The sequence below is a fragment of the Gadus macrocephalus genome, chromosome 16 (genome assembly GCF_031168955.1).
Source record: "Gadus macrocephalus chromosome 16, ASM3116895v1".
NCBI classification, from domain to species: Eukaryota; Metazoa; Chordata; class Actinopteri; order Gadiformes; family Gadidae; genus Gadus; species Gadus macrocephalus.
This window is the reverse complement of record NC_082397.1, coordinates 14,037,875-14,054,308: the sequence shown is the minus strand read 5'-3', so window position 1 is coordinate 14,054,308 and position 16,434 is coordinate 14,037,875. Positions and strand designations below refer to the sequence as shown.

General features: G+C 45.2%; 1 long non-coding RNA gene across 1 annotated transcript; it reads right to left on the bottom strand.

Moving 5' to 3' along the window:
• Positions 1–390: 390 nt before the first annotated feature.
• On the bottom strand, positions 391–11,478 carry LOC132474196 (uncharacterized). Its single transcript, XR_009529618.1, has 3 exons — positions 10,669–11,478; positions 9,896–9,999; positions 391–928 (listed from the first exon to the last, which is right to left on the bottom strand). It is a non-coding gene; the product is annotated as an uncharacterized LOC132474196 (long non-coding RNA).
• Between the last annotated feature and the right edge of the window lie 4,956 nt (positions 11,479–16,434).

Genomic DNA, 16,434 nt, shown 5'->3' with positions numbered 1-16,434 from the left:
TTGTATATGGTACAGTGGTACAGTGCATTTCATTTCTACCACACTTTTGAGAATGCTAATCACAATTGTGATAATATTACCAGCTGATCCTTTCAGCAGTTGACAATGTCAACGATGGAAGAAAAGTGTTTTGGCTGCAATATGAGATCTTTAACACAAAGACGAATGTGATATCGGGACGAGTTGGTTTCTGGTGTGGTTTTTAGACTATCCTGTGAGCGGGGTGTTGGTTTCTGACTACACCTCAAAGAGGAATTTGTGCTTATATCACTGTTGCCTTTTTCCATGGTTATGCGATACCAAAAAAACATTTCAGTATTCAGTGAATTCAAAACACAACCAATGACTCATACTAAAGTCATAAAAATGAAAAATATAAATAATCACGACTTGGATGTGTAGTATTCTTTATTAAAATATGATGTCATTTTTCATTGATGCAAGGTTGGTGAAAAATACATTGGAATATTACATGCCTCTTCTGTTTGATACTGGACATTAATAACATTAACAACATAAGTAAAATCAATATAAATAACATTGACCTTCAAGACAATCAGGCCTATGTATATAATCAAATCTAATCAAGATACAATGTAGAAGCAAAAAATCCTTTGACATGCATGTTAATACATTTATCTCAGTGGCATCCATCTTAGTGACATAATGCTGTACGTTTCCTAGGAGTTGTTCCCCCTCCGCTTCACAAGTCACCTGGATGGAGGCGGAGAGAAATCTCACATGATGAGAGGGGTCTTGAGGTGCAGGAAAGAGCCAACCACAACAGTTCTTCAGCTGGCAGCTTTAGTTGGTACATATGACATAAAGCTTGCCAGTGAAGAACTGATGTGGGTCAGCCACGAGGCACCCAGAATGCACACACAAACTAAAACTTCACACCTCTTCAGGGTGAGTCTTTGGGTGAAACCTGGGGACAGAAAGCAGAGGAGGGGGAGAGAGAGGAGAGAAAATTGTTTGTTAAAAAAAACAGGTAGGTATAGACAGTGGTCTATTTGCCTTTTAACAAGGCACACCTGTACAACAAACATGCTTCCCATTTAACCATTTCCAATAGTCACTACAGTTTTCTATTGGTGTAATTTAACACAGATAGTTCCAGTAAGCTTGGCATACATTTTTTCCCAGTAAGTTTATTTAATTCCTGTGTACTGTATGTGTGACTGGCCCGATGAGTCGAGCACTGTGGCGTTTTGTCTTAAGGGGCATATACATGAACACCGAGGGTATTCCCTCCAATTTAGGTCAGATGAAAGAAGGGCCAGAGGGCTTTCTCTCACAGCGTAAAGCCTTCAGCAATGCAGTTTAATCCTAGCAGGCAATCTTCCACACCATGAGAGCAGGAGGCCTCAGCGGGAGTTATAAAAATTTAGAACATAGTCATGATTCAATTATATTTATTCTCGTACATTTTCAAAAATTAAGGATGAAAATGTGTGTCTGCTAGTTGAGAATGCCCTCAGTAATAGCACCCTGTGTAGCGGCCTCGCTCTGCCTTTCGTTCGGAGGGAGGATCGCGTTCAGCATTCTGCAGTCTAGGTCGTCTGGCTCTTGCCTGTAGCTTTATTCTTCACAATTCGAGGGAAGGACTAGGGGCAGCTTTAGAGCAGTGCAGTGAACTTCACAACCCCTGGAACAGCCCTAGGAACCCAGCACTGCCCTGAGAGACCACACAGCTCTGGAACTGGGAATGCTCTCTCTCACACGCGCACATCATTTTGTTGTTTCACTCCCCAAAGGTACCGTGATGAAGTGCGAGAGAATTGAGTGAATGGGCCGCAGTTCCTAAAGCTTGTGCTAAATTCAAAGTTTAGGGGGCCAATGTTGTGCGGGGATAACCAGGAGACGTCACGTTACACAAGGCGAACAGTATCTCCCCTAGCTCGTTGGATCACTTCTTTAAGTAGGTTCACGATAGGCTCCGTCAAGCTTTATTAGCAGCAGGAGATAAGATTCACGAGGACCACAATGGTATGCATGCCAGCTAAGAAGGAGCTCAAGTGAGAGACTGACGGAGAGGATTTACAGCAGGACGGTAAAGGAACATACCTAAGGAATATTCCAGTCACCACATCAATCAACCCAACTGAAGGGAAAGGTTCTGTGGGATGACCTCTAAAAGGTAAAGCATTACCTCAGAGCAATAGCATCTAACCAATGCCACATTCAGCTTGCCGAGACAGTGCACACAAACCGAGTAAAAGTGAGAGCTGCGGCGAAAGCCACAGCCACGTCCTATCCAATGGTGCGAACAGTAAGAATGCATTGTGAAGTCAGTGCGATGAGGCGAGTGCCAGCGGCTCCAGAACTTGACGGCATGGAGAGCCATGGAGAGTCCTGCGCCCACTGCCAGTCTAGGCGCCATTCCAATAGCTTCCATCTCACCGTACAGCTTCCCATTGTTTGCTCCTCCAGCGCTTTAAGAAGACGAGGCATGAATCCTAAGGAGAGTAATCCATTCTGTTCATGTACTTTTCTCCACGGGTGTCCCCCACTGTACGTTCATTCCATAAAATACCTTGTAATTCTTTTTTGTTCTTGCAAAAAACCAACAACAATTAGTTTCCAGGACAACTACAGGTCCAATGAGTTGGGCACACAGCTAGGCCTACACTTCATCATTTCTGTCAATCCAATAAGGGGTCTTGGAGGCCTATGCGTTTACAAACTATTACAAAGGCAGACAATAAAAGCATCCATCCCTTTTCATATATGCCTTTTGCCAATAGTAAATAATTCCGTTGCTCTGGATCATTAGATCATCATAGATCATTACAACTCATTTGGGATCACAGTCGTGTCATCAAAAACATATTGGTCTTGAACAAATGGCCTGGATTTAAGTATATACCTATGTGACGTTCTATGTAAATATCAGTGGGTTTATGGGAAGAAGAAAAACCAAGCAGCGAACAATGACCTAGTCATCATTGAGTAATTCTTGTGGGGAATCACAAACCTGTTGTGTTACTAAATCGGAGCGCCTTGCCTTATAAACTGTAACTTTAGAACTGATTATGAGCCAACTGTGTTCCATGCTTTCCTCCATGTTCCACACACACACACGGAGAACAGAGTGTACCCCTCAGAGTGATTTATCACACACAGCTAACGCTTCCTGGGACAATAACAGCCAGCCGGAGCATTAGGCCGAACATGCTTTTTCAGTGTCCATGTGAAAACGCCTATAAATGTCGTTTTGGGCCGGGGAGAGAGAGACACACACACACACACACACACACACACACACACACACACACACACACACACACACACACACACACACACACACACACACACACACACACACGTTGGTCTATCCGAGTATAACCAAGGCAGACTTCGTCTCTCTCCCGGTCTGCCAAACCATCCCAAAATAAACCTGAACCCCCAAGTTTATCGTTTCCTCATGGAAGCCCTTGGAAGACTGGTGATCTTCACATGCATTTCGTCTCAAGTTAGTTCAGATTGGGTAAGAGAGAGTACGTTTGCAGGCCCCCACACTGTGGCCCCACATGGATGAAGTGGTAAATCAGCCATGTGACGTATTTTATCAATCCAACGTGGCAATATTTTTTTACCCACACTCAAGGTGAATGTACAGACGCACACACAAAATACATGCACAAGCCTGCGTGTGTGTATGTGTGTCATAAACCAATCTTCAGTGGTGTGCATGTGACCACGTGCAAGCACCCATCCCCAGCAATAAATAACCCACCCCCCCGCCCCTCCCACCCCCCAGGCCCCCCTCGAAAATTGGTTTGAAGTCTGCAGCAGATCAATAGCTAAGGGACAGCAGCCCCGTCCTGCTGATGCCTGCTATGGGCTTGGAGGGAAAACCGCCACTAGATCTTAACACACATACACATACACACATTGTTTATATTTGCATCGTAAGTGTTAGTAATTGATATCTGTAAGACATGGATGCCAGCACTGTAAAAATGAGTTGGCGCTATAATGACAGTTTTGGCACCTGGTCCAAGATGGAGATAAAAAACAAGAGGCCCGTAATTGATGTGACAGTTATTGTAACAGGATATGTGTATGAAACACATAGGTGTAAAAGGTATTCACATTTTAATCAGTTTTTGGAATCGAAACCTAGTGCTGGGGAATTATCCAGTCCATTATGACGGTAGCTAAACGCGTGTACATGTGCCGCAGAATGCATGAAGCACATGACTGTAATCCTGTCAGCGCTCCCCTCCGCGTCATGAACAACACTTACTCATGCATCGTGAGCAAACGGAAAGAACAGACAGGGAAACCGGTTTGGGACGCATCAGGAGGGCGTTGGGACTAGGAAAGCCTCTTGATGGAGAATACCAGGGGACCATAGGGAAAGACCATAAGGGAAAGACCATAGGGAAAGACCATAGGGAAAGACCATAGAGTTCTTGTCCCAGCTGGTCTGTTTTTAGAGATACCAAACGATGAAGGACATTTCATATAAAAAGATAATGCAAACAATAGGATGTGCTTTCATACAGCAGACCCTGCCTCTAAGTACAGCAGTCTTGTAGCATTGAGGTCAGTGGGCACTGGGACTAGAGGGGCTGAAGGTAGCCTTCAGGATTATCTGGCTCAGTGATGTCACTGATCAACAACCTTGCATACTGGATCCTATGTATCCAGTATCTGAGGTTGTTGCGTGTGTCACACACACGCACACGCACACACCTATGTGTGCCTGGTGCAAACACAGAACAGGACAAAGAGATGATTAATAGATACACTTTCAGAAACATACACAGACGCACACAATTATAGGCGTGGTTGTGGATTGGTGACAATACCATGAATTGCAGATGAATTATAGAGCTCTTGAGATGCAAGAGATGAAGAAGGTGATGTATAAAGTGGCATATTTTGGGCCTTAAACCAACCACTCTGAGTTGCATCTCATCGGACACCCTGCTTCCTGCAACTTAGGCAGAAAACATCTCTGGGGAAACGGATTGAATTTATTAATATTTGTCCACAGATGCTCCAGCTTCACATTTCTATCCAAGAGTTCTACAATAAACCTGCCTCTCTTCTGTTACGTCCTACATCTTCTTACGTCCCCCAGGGTCTGTTTAGCGTGCACACAGAAATGTAGCATGCGCCTGAATAGTAAATGAACCAGCCCTTTGTGGCACAAATGTCACAATTCAATTAACCAACATCACTTAATCCTACCCCGTCTCAACCTCCCCTGCTGCCTGGGAATGGAGAAAGAAAGTCTGAAACAGTATTACTCCAATTATTTGAAGACGTCTACAGTTGTACTACATCGTTTCTTGGTTTTGAGGGATAAAGTCATATACAAATCTGACTGAATATTTTCCATTCCCCCATACAAATGAAAGTGAATTAATTAACCATTAGTCTATCCATTTGGTAACATGTTGTATTTATGTAAACTAGGAAACTTGATAACTAATTAGTATTAACACAATACAGAAATGTTCATACGTCATGATAACTTGAAATCAACTTCCATATGGATTAGGGTACACATCTATCCATACTGTTAATTTGTTTTAATGGGGTGAGAGACTACATTTCTCATTAGTTTGAAAAGCCATGAAACAGATGTGTGTTAAGCTCTCAATGAAATCCCAGTCAACACATTTACTTTGGTTCAGGTTAATCCCAGGACATCGCAACTCATCAGGCTAAGTGTGTGTGTGTGTGTGTGTGTGTGTGTGTGTGTGTGTGTGTGTGTGTGTGTGTGTGTGTGTGTGTGTGTGTGTGTGTGTGTGTGTGTGTGTGTGTGTGTGTGTGTGTGTGTGTGTGTCTTAACTGTTGCTGCTTACATAGTCCCTTGTAACTCCAGGGTAGAGATATACGTCAAAACAAAGCTATGTGAAGACCTCACATTAACCAGAGCGCACTCAACCCGATAACTCAACCCAGAAAATGGTACCTTCCAATGAAACTGATCCACGTACTTCACTGCTAGCCTAAACGTACAAGGCAAGCTAGCAAAGGTAGGCATACTGTAGTGTACCCTCTTAATTTATTCTCTGGGTTGGTACTGTATGTTACCTTAGTCATTCCCCAAATAGTCAAAAGCAAATGGCTAAATCGGTACACAATACACGCATATCTTATTTACTCTATTGCAGTAGGACGTCGGCTCAAAGAACGTGCACACATTTCCTTTACTGCCAAACCATGTGGACTTCTAATATCGCCATCATATCCATACTTTGCTTTGGTGAGTGCACAACAATTCATCTCCTTTTAAAAACACATGACAACCGTTTTCCTGCTTCAATGCTCATACTATTCTGCTCCTCTAAATGCACCAACCCATCGCTCCCTTCTACCCCTGGTCTCCCTGCCTGGCTCCGACCACCACCTACATCAGTCCCTTACACCATTTTCTTCTACTCTTCATTCATCATTGCTGCTCTTCCTCAAAATCATCACGCACATTTGATCCCCCTCTGTCCCATCTGCAATTTCTTCGTTTCATCCCCCCCCCCCCCCCCCCGTCTTAATATGCTCCAGTGGGTCTTTGTGACTTTGAGTTTGGTCAGCTCAGCAAGGCCTGGCTACATTCTTCAGATTCCTGTTACATATGGTCCACATTCCAGTCCGTCTGTAGAGAGGCCCTGCGCCTCCTCCCCTTCCTCCTCCTCCCCTTCCTCCTCCTCCTCCTCTATGCTGGCCCGACTCACACCATCCCAATGTAGCACAGCCCGGTCTGGCCCCCCACCACCACCACCACCACAACGCCCTGGATCCCTGCAGCATTCTATCGTGCTTGCAGGACTGTCTTGGCTCTATACGGTTCAATCAATCCATCAAGGCCCATAGGGATATTTGCAAAGCATCCAGTCACTCAGACACTCCTTACTGAACAGAACCCCACCCCATAGCGCTTCTCCTAAACAGCAGCAAAAGGGCGTCGAGTTAGACATAGGGCTGCACTTTGTATACAGGTCAACGGCGTTCTCCTGTACCATACAATACAATGTACTATAGGAGCCTATTGTGTGTGTGTGACTTTTAGACGCTGTGCGAGGCACAATAGCACCTGTTTTTAAACTAGGCCAGTTGCGCTAGGGTGTGAAAAAACTGGAGCCGCAGAGCCCATTGAGGCCAGGGTGCATCACTGTACGTGTTCAAACGCATACAGACGTCTTGACGTGGACTCCTGATGGCACCCAAGGGGGTCAGGACTCAGGGCGCATCAGGTTTAAACAGCGCGGCCATGTGTTGAGGGGTCAGTGTCTCTGTACAGATCACCCCTCATCCCTTTTACCACAGAAGGACTGCTCAAGAAAAAAATAATAGTAAGCGCCCATTTAAGTTGTGAAATGTATGAGTTTATAGCCGATACGGACCACAGGTGTGTAGTGGTATCATTTTGTAAGCCAGCTAGCATAGAGATGAAAGTGTGTGTGCGCGTGTGCGACTTAATCCAACTCACCATAGCACAATACCTGCACATTAAACAGACGGGGATATAAAAATCACTCCTGGCTCCAGGCGTATGCACGTATTAAAAACGCCATACATTCTTTCCCATCCTCCTGTCCCCTTTCATCACAGTAACTACCAACAAGGCCTTCAAACGGTACACAATAGTCACCGTAGAACACGTCGTCGGCCAACGCCAACACGTTGGCGGTGCTAGCGGTCTAGTGGTGGGGCTACGCCACTGGGGCGTGGCCCCCGGAGAAACGTGCAAGCTCACTGCAGCTACCGCATTGTCACCGCAGATACTCCCCGCTCTGATTGATCATCAATAACCATCAATGTACCAGCGCTGCTCGGCTATATACCAACGCCGCCGCCACTCGATACATCCCTCGGTCGTTATTCTCTCTAAACCGATCACAGAAAGAAAAAAAAAAGATGAGGGAATCATTGAAAGGGAACCCTTTATGCATCGTGAGGGCTCTGTCAACACCGTGTGGTATTCTCACGTTGCAACCCACACACGTTTGCAGTGGTATTGCGTCCATGCCTGGTGGATAACAGAACACGTAGTATGCCAGTAGGCGTTGAGGCCTTGATATGATGGAGGGGGCGGGGCGGTGAGCGGCCCATACAATGAACCGTCATCCGGTTCTTACTTGCCCTTTAACTGCACCACCGTTGTCGTATGAAGGACGTCACTGCTGGACGGCTGAATTAATCTCATCCACGCGGTTGTTAAAGCCATGCTAGTGAACCACCGCAAGGGTCATTGCAATGTGGTGAAAACAATCACGGCCCAGAGATAACCACCATTCACATAAGATGACGCAAGCGAAGGAGAGAGAGAGACAGAGAGAGATTTGGATAGTGTTAAGGAGTGTACACAGGCCTCACTTCTGAATACAAACAACAAAAAAAGCGGTTCTGTGGTAATAGATAAAAGGTTCCATTTCAAAAGAACTCCAGCATTGCTCTATTGTATGACAGTGCTCATTTTAACCAAAGTTATGTTTTTGTATCATTTATAAGGCAGAAATTCTGACTTGTTTGCATGGTCGCCTTGTTACAAACTCAATTAAAAAGAGCAAAGTGCCATTACACGGCCGCATATTTAATACGGTTCAATGTTAAGCTGACCTCAGGGGTGGAGCCGTCTCACAATCTCTGCGTGAAGGGCCGATCTCCCTCCCATAATGGTATAGCACTACGGGCCTTTAAGAGGGAGGACACTGCCACACCAAAGGCTCCTATGCAACACCAGTGTTGAGTTGCATACACTGGCCTTCCTGCACGGGTGGGGTCGGGCCGGAGGTGGTGGTGGGGGGATGGTATTGTGGGATAGAGTTTAAACCGTGATACCCTGGTAATCCTAATGTTTCCGTTGGTTGCATTCTGATGCCCCTGCGTTGCAACTTAGAATAAATGGTTGCCTATTCCAAATAAGACAAGCAGAGAGGATCAGGCCGGCATTGGGGACGAGAACAGAGCAGCGGGTATGGGAGAGCCGCCCCTGGTGAGGTTTTAACAAGGGTTTGCTGGAGTCCAACATGCACACCGCTCCACTCACCCCCTCAAGTGGGCATCTAGCGGGGAAGGAAAGTTAAGAGGAGCCAAAAAAAGAAAGCATGCTCTCTAAACAACATCCACCGTCCACCATGGGCTTGTTGGAGCAGCGCCGCGGCATGGAAACTATAGAAGGTTACGGGAACGTCTCCTCCCCTATGCAGGGAGAATAAGTGTTGTACTATAGGGGAGACAAGAGGCCGGCCAGCAGGAATGTCCACTGCTTGCACAAGGGCAAGGCAAGTAATCCTTCAGCTCTGGTTTACCATGCAAAGCTTGAGGAGGGCAGATTGTGCAATGTTTGTTCCGTCTAATCAGTGACATAGATTAGACAGGTGACTTTGCAGTTTTTTCTTTCCTATCCACTTTTTGTACAGTAAATAAGACGCTGAATGGAAAGGAGGACAACGTGTCTTGGGGTAAACTGAATCGTAGCAGGAACGTTAGGGATGTTTCTGCCATTTTATTTAGTGGTTTGACCGTGTTGCTATGCCTTGATTCGACTCTCAACTCAGTTTAAGGATCGTAACAGCCTGTTCTTTTTAATCAACATTATTCCATAGTAATTTGAACCACAATGTACATTTAACAAGAAACAGGTTGATGATCACATTTGATTTTTATACAACTGATTTGATCTGTGTTGAATTAATTCACATAGTTTCATTGCCATGGTTTATTTTAGGAGATACTTTTAGTAGGCTATCATCTTAACTTTGGTACACATCCGCTCACACTTACAACCCGGCCTGAACCATATAAAGTATTACAAAGCTCTGTGTCTGGGCATTCCACAGGTTGAGTCCAATCTCACCGACTGTCTCGCTCCCCATTCCGCTACCATGCACTCACACACTCCGTTTCTTCAGTCCTTCCCGTCTTTCCTTACCTCACTCATGGAAACCACCAAGGTTCCTCAACGTAGTAGAAAAGGTGCTTGATCAAACCACCGCCAGCGAAAGAATATTCTTTTGTTTTTTTGAAGAGGTATACCTGGAACGGATAAATGAGAGGAAAAAACGTTAAAGTGAGTAGGCCCAATAAGAATTGGGTGAAAAGGGAAATTAATGAGTCGTCGAGGGCGGAAAGGCGAAACTGTTCACATCCATGTTGCGCTACAAAGGGTGGGGCCTTAAGGAATTCGCTCTCTAGAACCTTTTTTTTAGAGGACTAAACCTTATCCAAAGTAATAGTCATCTAATCAGCATAGTGCCCACTGCATTACGAATAAAACAATGTCTTCACAAGATGGCTCAATATGGTCAGTTTGACAAGTCTCTCAAACCACCAAACTCACATTCCGTTATTTTTTAGATTAATACCCCCACCCCCCACCCCTATCGATGTTTGATTTCCGACATTTCCATCCTTCAGACGGGTTCAGGATGTACATGCGCAGATTCCATAGGTCTGAAGTAAGGGGAAACCACCTAAACACTTTGGTTGAAAATGTCAGTTAAAGGTAACCTATGAGAGCGATCATTGAACGGAACCCGAGCAGCCTCATTTATGACCTTTCGGACGAGTTGATGGAATACCCATCTTTCATGTTGGTTAATGCCCTTATTCTAATGCAATTCTAGGTTGTCCGACATATGGCAGGCCTACAGAATGTCATTAACCTGTAAAAAGTTTCGACATGAGTGTGATGGACATACTCACTTTTTTAAGGTAAATCCATCGATTGGTCCCATCGAAGCGTTTGTCAGCAGCCACAGTCTCGGATATTTTATGCGTGAAATGCGCAACTCTCTCTTTAGGGTCGAGTTGATGACTATTAGGCGTTGAAAGAAACGTAATGTACGGTTTTCCCCACGCCCAGTTGCCTATGGCATAGTTGACGTTACATTGATCGGGGTTGGCTACTGTAAAGTTGCCACGTCCATTACATTTGAGGGTCTCCTGAAACGATACGTGTGGAACCCACTGCCCTAAAAAACGAATCGGGCTATTAACGATGTGACATAATCTAGGCTCCTGCACTTACTCAATTTAAAAGGTGCGCACATTGAGTTGTAACGCATAAGGAAAAAAAGATCACCCCGATTAAGCATGACTGGTAATAAATGTTGGAGCAGCCATACTGATCAACCGTACATGCTTACAAAACGACAGTATAAACTTAACCACCTGAATTTAAACACTACTATACCAAACGCCTTTGAAAATCTCTCAGCCACACCTTAACTCTGTCAATTTTTTCTGACAGTTCCCGAGCTTTCGGTGGCTTAAAGCCTCGCAAATGCTCCATCACGCTGTCGCTTATCTTTCTATTGGAGCCGTCCGGTGCGATTTAACTGTTATAAAATAAATAACACGGGACGTAAAAAGGCATATCCTGCTCGCCCTGTTCCCCCGTTTCTCTCGTCGCTTCACGGGCTATCCCCCTATCTCTCTCTCTCTCTCTCTCTCTCTCTCTCTCCTCCAACTCTTCAAACCGGCTTCTCACTCCGATCAGCTGGCAGAGCCGTGACGCTAGAAGCAACAGCTGGCCAATCAAACTCAAACAGAGAAATAGCAGCGACGACGCCCACTGCCTATGTATTAAGAAAGGCGTGCACCTCAACCAATTGTATTGTGGAATACTATGAAAAAGAAGGCTTGGTGAAGGCTGATGGCCAATAAGAATAGATCCGCCCAAGGGGGGGCGTTCACGTCAAACCTATGAAATAGCCCCTACTTGACGGTATCGAAAATGAATTATTTATTGGGAATCTTTTTTAGATTAAGAGGCATGGATGATTGTAATTTTTACAAAGACTTAATGTGAAAGGTATGGTTTACAATCTTTGTCACCTTTTTCAGAAAAATAAATAAATATATGTAAATTTACCCATTATTCTAATCCCGTCTATGCACGTTATATGCTAGTATATATTTTATATAACTGCCAGCAGATTATGAATTTGTGTTATTTGATATAGTATTTTTGCCATATTTACTGTTTTTAAATCATAAATTCATGTGTATGTGTACCCAGACTAGCAAAGATGTTCATAGACACATTTTATTCCATCATGTACCAGACTTACCCCCCTGAACCACTAACTTTCTCCTGACAGTGAAATAACACATGCAGGGCCTGGAGTCTGCACAGCATTTAAATTGTTTTTCAACTTTCTGTTTAGAAATCCCTTTTTTAAGCAAACAACGCATTCCTGTGGTTTGCAGTAGAAGTGGGTTCCACTTCCAAATATGCTACGCATATCTCGGAGAAGCAAACCTCAATTAGAGGCTTGTCACTGGATTTCTACATTTGGTGAAATGAGAATGGTGTTTGCTGAATTTTGTAATTTTTTTCTTGGACCATAAATAAATGCAGGGTCATTTATGTGCTGGCTGATGGTGACGATGATAAAAACGTACAGCTTCCATGAAGCTAAGGGTGAACTGAGGTATACATTGTGCATTGTAAGGTAGCCTTTTGGCAATGAGCAAATTATATGCTAAATTATGATTCAAATGGCTGAACAACTCATGTTAGTCAAGTACCGACTGGCATGACTGTAACGGCAACATTAACATTATATGAGGAATTTACGTAGAAAAAGTTGGAGCTTATGCCCTTGAAACTAATCATCATCAAAAATATATAATTTAGTTAATCAAACACAATGAGAAGGTTTTAATGTAAGTCGCAGTCGCAGTATCTATCTTTCAAAGCGTGCTCTGCCCATGTTGCATAATGCATGCTGCCTCTATAGTTCAAAACCTAAATAGTTCTTTAGCAGGGCATGATGCATGCATGATGAGAGGGAAATAACATTTCTCATGCCTTTTTAACGCAGTGCGTCGTTTCTGTGTGGTGCATGGCAGCATGCATGCATGCATGTGCATTAGTATGAGCCCAAAGGCACTACTGGGATGACTTTGAAAAGGTAGGATGTGAGAGAATGGCTGTGTATCCTATAATTCGATATTAAAAATTTCACATTGGTTGTAATTAATCAAGTTTTGAATGAAGATATGTCAGTTTGTAGTGATCTTATAATCCTTGGCTTTAATTAACAGACCCAAACAGCATACCATCTACTATGCATATTATAAATACTATAATATCATCCAAGTGTACCACCTTGAGACGCAATACAAAGCATGTAATACATATGTAATATCTCCCCATATACATTAATGCAGGCCTTGATTATCTTTCATCCACCTAATGATATTCATCAAGTGCATGCATCCCTCGATCCAAACATTATGATAGTCATTTGAGTGGCACACACACACACACACACACACACACACACACACACACACACACACACACACACACACACACACACACACACACACACACACACACACACACACAGCTGTGTTTCAAGGACGGACGAACAACATGTGGTGAAGAGCTCCTTCTTTCTCACTATCAATCCTGATGCGTCCTTGTCTTCCACCTCCATTCCTCCTCCCTCCTCTGTCATTCCTACCTTCCTAAAACCCCCCTTCTTTCTGCTAGGGCCCATAAGCATACATAAATCCTTCTCCTAAAAGGATTCCAGGAATCAATCTGCACCTTTGCCAGCCTAGAAAAAGACACAGCTATGCAAGCTCTGCTGTGGTCGGACACTGTGGTGACACACACAAACATACACACACACATACACATACATACAAACACTCACACACACACAAACACACACACACACACACACACGCACACACACACACACACACACACACACACACACACACACACACACACACACACACACACACACACACACACACACACACACACACACACACACACACACACACACACACACACAAGCAGGGTTGGGTGTGACTGTGGGTCTGCCCACATGCCTCAAGTCAATGCTAGCAGCATAGACAAAGCAGGTGATGCTGTATAGGAGATGATGGAGCTCATTGTAATGCTTTGGATTGCTGGTACACTGAATTAAGTCATGTTCATCAGATCCCAGTGCAATAGTGATGGTGCATGAAATAATTCACAGTGATTCTATGATGAATGTAACCGTGTCGGGTGGTTAAGTCACCAGGGAAACGACACAGTAACACCCCACCGTGAGTTTTACCTGTTAGGTTGGGTTACCCTTCAGCTTTGATTGTGATGACTTTGGAACACGCCACTACATTGAACATGCCGTAGGCCTGTTTTTATTTCACATCAACTGTTTGGCACTGCTAGTAGAACCCTGCCATCTTGAGAATTCCTTTCCACACACCCACATACCTAAATACCCACAGACACACTCATTTTGAGCATCAAACAGATAAGAACATAAACAGCACATAGAAAAGCTGGCACCAGCACCTCAAGCAGCAACGTTAGTACCACTCAGTCTCTGTGGCTATCAGAGCAACCCACCAGCGTCTGTCATCGGGGAGTCAATGCACTTCTGTCCCTTTAAGAAACGCCCAAAAGAAAGCCTCTGATTAGTAGAGCTGGCAGCCAACCACGTGGACTGTAGCGTGGAGCCTGAGCCAATGAGAAGCCCTACTGGGCGGAGGTTACAAAAGCAGCCTGAACCCAATGACTCAGCATAGTTGGGTGCGTGCGAGATGACACTTAAAGGCGATTTAAAGGGCCAGTGTGCGTCGGCATGCAGCCTTCTGGAAGGAGCTGAAAAATGCACTTTCAAAATGAGGCCAGCTGTTCTGTCCCTCCCTCCTGCACACACTGTGTTGGTTTATGGCCCAGGTTCAACATAGCCCTTCCTCTACTGGCAGGGCAGTATATGAACATGGCCTTTCCTCTACTGGTGGGGCAGTATATGAACAATGGCGTGCTCAGACTGTAACAGGGGGCCACTCCTTTAGACTGTAACAGGGGCCACTCCTTTAGACTGTAACAGGGGCCACTCCTTTAGACTGTAACAGGGGCCACTCCTTTAGACTGTAACAGGGGCCACTCCTTTAGACTGTAACAGAGGCCACTCCTTTAGACTGTAACAGGGGCCACTCCTTTAGACTGTAACAGGGGCCACTCCTTTAGACTGTAACAGGGGCCACTCCTTTAGACTGTAACAGGGGGCCACTCCTTTAGACTGTAACAGGGGCCACTCCTTTAGACTGTAACAGGGGCCACTCCTTTAGACTGTAACAGAGGCCACTCCTTTAGACTGTAACAGGGCCACTCCTTTAGACTGTAACAGGGGCCACTCCTTTAGACTGTAACAGGGGCCACTCCTTTAGACTGTAACAGGGGCCACTCCTTTAGACTGTAACAGGGGCCACTCCTTTAGACTGTAACAGGAGGCCACTCCTTTAGACTGTAACAGGGGCCACTCCTTTAGACTGTAACAGAGGCCACTCCTTTAGACTGTAGGGGCCACTCCTTTAGACTGTAACAGGGGCCACTCCTTTAGACTGTAACAGGGGGCCACTCCTTTAGACTGTAGGGGCCACTCCTTTAGACTGTAACAGAGGCCACTCCTTTAGACTGTAACAGAGGCCACTCCTTTAGACTGTAACAGGGGCCACTCCTTTAGACTGTAACAGGGCCACTCCTTTAGACTGTAACAGGGGCCGCTCCTTTAGACTGTAACAGGAGCCACTCCTTTAGACTGTAACAGGGGCCACTCCTTTAGACTGTAACAGGGCCACTCCTTTAGACTGTAACAGGGGCCACTCCTTTAGACTGTAACAGGGGCCACTCCTTTAGACTGTAACAGGGCCACTCCTTTAGACTGTAACAGGGGCCACTCCTTTAGACTGTAACAGGGGCCACTCCTTTAGACTGTAGGGGCCACTCCTTTAGACTGTAACAGAGGCCACTCCTTTAGACTGTAACAGGGCCACTCCTTTAGACTGTAACAGAGGCCACTCCTTTAGACTGTAACAGGGGCCACTCCTTTAGACTGTAACAGGGGCCACTCCTTTAGACTGTAACAGGGGGCCACTCCTTTAGACTGTAACAGGGGCCACTCCTTTAGACTGTAACAGGGCCACTCCTTTAGACTGTAACAGGGGCCACTCCTTTAGACTGTAACAGAGGGCCACTCCTTTAGACTGTAACAGAGGCCACTCCTTTAGACTGTAACAGAGGCCACTCCTTTAGACTGTAACAGGGGCCACTCCTTTAGACTGTAGGGGCCACTCCTTTAGACTGTAACAGGGGCCACTCCTTTAGACTGTAACAGAGGCCACTCCTTTAGACTGTAACAGGGGCCACTCCTTTAGACTGTAACAGGGGGCCACTCCTTTAGACTGTAACAGGGGCCACTCCTTTAGACTGTAGGGGCCACTCCTTTAGACTGTAACTGGGGCCACTCCTTTAGACTGTAACAGGGGGCCACTCCTTTAGACTGTAACAGGGGCCACTCCTTTAGACTGTAACAGGGGCCACTCCTTTAGACTGTAACAGGGGGCCACTCCTTTAGACTGTAACAGGGGCCACTCCTTTAGACTGTAACAGGGGCCACTCCTTTAGACTGTAACAGGGGCCACTCCTTT